The sequence below is a fragment of the Phalaenopsis equestris genome, unplaced genomic scaffold (genome assembly GCF_001263595.1).
Source record: "Phalaenopsis equestris unplaced genomic scaffold, ASM126359v1 Scaffold234178, whole genome shotgun sequence".
Classification (NCBI taxonomy): Eukaryota; Viridiplantae; Streptophyta; class Magnoliopsida; order Asparagales; family Orchidaceae; genus Phalaenopsis; species Phalaenopsis equestris.
Window position 1 is genome coordinate 190,858 of NW_018252099.1, and position 6,465 is coordinate 197,322.

Below are 6,465 nucleotides of genomic sequence, written 5' to 3' on the forward strand. Positions count from 1 at the left end.
GATATAGTAATCCTCACATAAAAAAAGAAGCAAAGAAAGGATTGAAAATGAAAAAGGATTGAAATGGATCCTAAAAAGCAAAAAAAAAAAAGAAGAAGAAAGATGTGAGGAGAAGCTTTAGGAGATGCCTAATTAAAAATTGGCTTCATTTGAATCAACTTAAAGAAGAAGGCTTGGCTACATTTTCTAAACTTATATTTAAGTATTAGCATATTTACTAGTAAATTTTCATGAAGTTCTTTTTCATATGAATATTCTAATTGGCTTTAATATGAATAATTTGCATTTTTTTTTTGAAAAGAATAGAGAATCAAAAATCTTATACTTGACTACTAAATACTCTTATAACTTTAATGTTAACTAAAGTTATTTAGAATTTCTTTTAAGTGGTGCTATTATATTTAATGAACAAAGATATAGAAATCAAGAAGTTAAAATCTTTACCATAAGTCATATTTTTATGTAGTAAAAAAGTTACTTGAGGACAAGTAACATTTAAGTTTGGGAGATTTTGATACACCAAAAATATATGCATCTTTAGACCCATATTTTATACCCATTTTTTGGTGATATTACACTTTAATGGAAGATAATTTTTTTATGTTTTGTTGAAGGTTGATGATTTTTGGGACTTGAAGCAAAAATGATGGAATTTGGAGCAAAAGTGGAGATTTGGAAGAATTACTCAGCATCGACGACACCAGAAGGACGTCGGATGGCACAGACCTATATAAAGGATGTAGAATAAGATTCAGTGCTGACGGTGCCATTTGACAGAAACTTGGGAATTAAATAGCGGAGCATAACTGCCAATGGCGCCATGATGGGCATCGACGACGCTTATGTCGGTGGAAGCCTTATTTCTAAAAGATTTGATGAATTTGGATGCTTTTTGAAGATTAGTTGGATGCACCTATTAGAGAACTGACCTAGGCTCTACTTATGGCCAAAATTTGATCAGAAAGCCCCCTCGCACCATTTCAACTTCTTCCACTCATTTTCAATTTTCCTTTTCACACACCTACATTCCACGCAATTCCACACCATTAGTTAGTTATTGTTTTTATATTTTTGAGTTTTTGTGATGAGTTTAAGTATGAATTCTTCTCTAAGAAGTGTTGGAGAGGAAGAGAAGCGAGAGATTTCTTCTTTTTACATTTCCTAAGAGAGGCTATAAAGGATTTGCTTTGAGAAAGAGTTTCAGATAAGTGTTGTTTGTTTATTATTATTGTATGAACTTTCTTTTATATATGAAATTTGTGTTTTTTTTATTTTTCTCATAAATTCTGAGTAGTTTCCTTTATCTTTCTCCCTACTCTGAGATATGGTGAAATGAAGAGATCATGTGGATGTGCCAATGTTAAAATTTAAAATAAATTGTGATGGTTTTTCAACTCTTCTTTTAATTTACTTTTCAATCTGACCAATTAAATTGCTAAAATATGTTGTGAAACATATGATCCAGGAAATGGAATATGAGGTCTACAACAGAGTGAGAATCACATTTAAGTCCATGAAGGAAGATTTTGTTCATAGAATTACATGCAAATAAATAAGGAAATATCCTTTGTTGGGTGTAGAATTGGAGATTTATACGGTGATAGACTAATATCCCCAATTCAATTTTAGTGTTTAAAAAACTAAAGCAAAAGTTAGCCTTCAGGGGAAAGGAAGTGGGAGCTCTAGAGTGAGAGTTAGTATCATTCTAGCCTAGCCATAGATTTAAGAACTAAACCTAAGATTAGCCAATGATTTTCTATAACTCTGAATTAGGGTAGAGAATTAAAATTGCTCCTATTTGGCACAATACATATCTACAAATTTAAACCATTAATCTCATCTCATTTCACCAAAAAACTAACTATCGTGGGAAAGATGCTTTTTCATATTAGAAAACTCCATCACATAAACATAGTTTAGTAGTTATTAATTTTAAAACCTGCTTTTAAATTATGTTAGTCATAAATAATTTAGCTTTGATAGTATCTTAAACATTCAAAATTAGTGACAGTAATTTTGTTTGATTTCTGTAAATTTTCTAGTTAATTTATCATTTCAAATTTAAACCTTCCCTGTGGGATCGATATTTGGGACTTAAACAGAAAGTCTTATATTACTTGATAACGATACGTAAACTTGCATAGAATCCCAATCTTAAGAGCTTAACATTATTATTACTAAAATACCACATCAAGTTTTTGGCACCATTGTAAAGTGGAGTCAACTTTATAAGTTTTACACAACTATATTAAATCAGGATCAGTTGATCTTAGGATTCAGTTGAATTAGGTTAGCCTGATTTAGGTCGGGTTGACCTGGTAGTTCAGTTTAATGAGGTTAACCCAAGTTAGATTGGGTTGACCCGATAATTCAGTTGAATTGGATTATCCAGAGTTAGGTCCGGTTGACTCGAGTGGTTGAGTTGAATTTAGTTAACCCAATTTAGATTGGCTTGAGCTGAGTGGTTGAGTTGAATTTTGTTAACTCGAGTTAGGTTGTGTTTATGTAGGTGATTGAGCTGAATGGGTTAACCCGAGCTAAGTCTAGGTTAGGCTAGATCTAGAGGGAGTTTGAATTGATGTTAGGTCTAAGTTAAGTTAAACATAAAAGTTGGAGCTGGGTCAAATTTGAATTAGACCTTAAAGGACCTGGGATAGGTCTAAGTTAGGTTAGGCTTTGGTTTAGGTCTAAGGTTGATGATTGGGTCTAATGTGGGTTAAACTCGATTGAATTAGGGTTTAGGTCCACTGTAGGTTAAACCTAAAAGAGTTGTGCTAGGTCTAAGATAAGTTAAACCTAGTTAGTGTTTAGGGTTAGGTCTAAGGTTCACTAGACATAGAGTTTAGGTTAGGTTTAATGTTGATTAGACCTAAAGGGTTGGGTTAGGCCTACTTTCGGTTAAACCATGGAGATGGGTTAGGTCAATCTGAGTTAGACCCAAAAGGTTGGGTTGAGTCAAATTTAGGTTAGACTCAGGATTTATGTTAGGCTAAAATGAGTTAGACTTAAAGATTGGGCTAGGTTTAATTTGGGTTAGACCTACGATTTATGTTAGGTTCAAGATGAGTTAGACCTAAAGCTTGGGCTAGGTCTAATTAAGGTTAGACCTAGGTTTAGGTTAAATTTAGATTAGACCTAGGATTTATGCTAGGTGTAAGATGAGTTAGACTCAAAGATTGGGCTAGGTATAATTTGGGTTAAACCTAGGATTTATGTTAGAACTAAGATGAGTCAGACCTAAAGTTTGGGCTAGGTCTAATTTAGGTTAGACATTAAAAGATGGCTAATTCTAAGTTAGGTTAGACTTAGAGTTTAGATTTAGGTCTAATGTAGGCTAGACCCAAAAGGATGACCAAGTCTAAGTTAGGTTAAACTTAGGGTTTGATTTTATGTCAAATGTTGGTTAAACCTAAAAATGATGGCTAAGTCTAACTTAAGTTAGATTTATGGTTTTGATTTGATGTAGTTTAGACCTAAAGGACCTAGGTTTAACTTAGTTATAGTATGGGTCAGAACCAAGGATAAACCCAAGTTGATTATGAGCTATGTCAAGCCTGATTGTGGTTCAGGCTTAACCTTAATTGGATTGGGTCCAATTATGGGCTCACCATGATTAGTCTTAACCAAGTTTAAACTAAGTTTAGGAATAACTTAGTTTAGCCCAAGGTTTCTAATGTTAATTTCATGGTTAGAAGGGTAACCATTGTGTTAATCTCTTAAGATCAAAGTTTTAAGGCTGGTTTAATGTTTAACCCAAATTTGGGAACAATTTTGGGCTAAAGTGTAAGACTTTAATTTGACAATTTTACTCCTAATTTTCTAATTTTTCATTTTGGGGGCTATAAAAGTGGAAATCATTATTTTAGGGACCAGTTTTATTAACACAAGTTTCCTAGTTAATTTTCATTTTCTTTCTAAATTTCTGAATTTTATTTCAATTTTTGTAATTATTTTTCAAAAATAATTACCGTTTTAATAGAAAATTTGTCATTTTTAAGTTAGGGACCCCCACTGACCTTGGATAAATCTGAGGATATAATTTAGGTTAGAGCCAAGCTCCCCTCCAAATTTTAGATTTTTCCTCCTTATAATTAATCTTTAATAACTAAAATACTCCATGGAGTATTTAATTAATTACAAATTAAATATAAGTTAATTATTTTTAATTTTATTTTAATTATTTTTCCTCTGTTTGCTGAGTTAAGAAATACTATTATTATTATTATTGTGATTTTTCTACACCAAGGTTTGTATTTTTAATTATTTTTCCTCTGTTTACTGAGTTAGAAGCTTCCATGGTGGTTTGACCATGGTGGTGAGCATGGAGATGAGGGAGGCATGGGAGGGAGCTCTAAGCTGATTGGAGGCCTCTTAGGTGGATAATATATATCAGATATGATTTGGCTTGACCCATCAAGTACTGGTCCAAGGGGGCTTAGGCGATGTGACATGTGTCCCTCTCATGGATGAGTCATTGTAGATGATGCCAAGCTCACCAATCAATGGTTCGAATTACTATGGTTTGGCTTGGTGTGTCCTCATGTGTCATGGTAAGTGGGTATTGTGTCATGGGTGAATGAAACATGGGTCATGGGTTTGGGTTGGGTCTTCTGTTAGGGTTTTGGGTTTTTGCTAAATGGGTTGGGTTTCCCTTAGCATAGACCCTAATGGAATTTAAAATTCACCTAATTAATTAATTAATTAATTAATTAATTAATTAATTAATTGAATTATGTGGGTTGACCCCATGGTGGAAATTGGGTCCCCTACATGGTGTGGTGTCACGACCATGCTGGGTGAGGCTCACTTGGATAGGGGTGTGGTCAATTGTCCAAATTTGGCTAAAATTAGGGTTGGCCCAATTGATTTTGTCCATCCCAAGGTCCCATCAAATTTTGGGGTCGAAAGGGCACAATAGGGTTTGAGGTCATTTTTAGGGTTTAGTAGGGTTGGGGAGGTCATTGGTGAGGCTAGGAATTGATTTATGTACACCCCTCTCCCAAGGTGGATTTTATAGTCAAGGTGGTCCTATGGTACATAGGCAAGTCCCTAGTGTTTTGGGTTAATTTGGGTGCCTTAGGGCGTGTCTTACCCATGGTGGTCAATTTGGCTTCCTCACCTGGTTAAAACCCTGAACCCTCTAAACCAAGGGTTGGGGGCTTAGGCTTGCATTGATCAAGCCCAAGAAAGGCACAACTGTGGTTTAATTTGATGTGTAGGTGAGTGGAGTTAGTTCTCACAAAAGTGAGGTCAAAACTCTCCATTTTTGAAATGTACTGGAAAAAAAATTTATTAAAAATGTTAGGAATTAAGTTGTTGAAGTAATTTAATACACATCTAACTGGTATGCTACAAATATGTCAACACAAATCTCAAAGAAATTTGAGGGTGGCACAAAAGTGAGGTTCCGGATGACAGAGCAGAGAACTCATCAGCAAGTAGTCAATCTACTTTATAGTCTGGTCGATAAACATAATGTGTCGGCCGACGAAATCTTTTGTTCAACAGAATATGTCAACCGATAGATTTAACAATGGTAAGACCGCTAGTGAATGTCCACACGCCCTGTTCGAGCGATCAAAAATCTCTAGAAAGAAGATATTGCCAACTGTCTAAGTTGATCGTCGCACATACACGACGAACGATTAACACAACCGACCGGCCTCAAGCCTTTGGGCGATCGACCAGAAGCCTCCGTTTATTACTCACTATCATATAATTGGAATTCATTTGTTTAAGACAACTATGAAATGCTTGTTCCTTACATGTACTTGTATTCTCTAACCCCTATAAATAGGAGGTCATGACATCAATAAAGAGAAATTTGGTTTATGTCGCTTTTAGGTCCTCACACTTGAGAGTTCTGACACTTGATAATTCTCTCCTGACTCTCTCTCTCTCTCTCTCTCTCTCTCTCTCTCTCTCTCTCTCTCTCTCTCTCTCTCTCTCTCTCTCTCTCTCTCTCTCTCTCTCTCTCTCTCTCTCTCTCTCTCTCTCTCTCTCTCTCTCTCTCTCTCTCTCTCTCTCTCTCTCTCTCTCTCTTCTCTTCTCTCCTTGCAAGCTCTAAGCTCCCAAGTGTGTTCCATATGACAACCTAGTATTCAACATTACATTTATTCAATTTCATGAGTATAACTTTTGTATAACAATTACAAATGAAATTCAAAAGCAAATAAAACTCGCATAAAAGAAAAGTTTGCAATATCGTTATATAACAAGTCACATGATCAAAGATACTATTTCATCCAATATTTTCTAAGAAAATATCTCAAATTTGTATTTTCTAAGAAAATATCTCATATTTATCATATTTAAAGAAAATAAAAATAATTACTTGTATTACATATTAATTTTAAATTAAAACTCTCTTGTCAGTATGACTTTTTGTAAATATGTATTTCTATTTAATATATCACTACATTCATTTTTTATTAATTTAAAATTATATATATATATATATATATA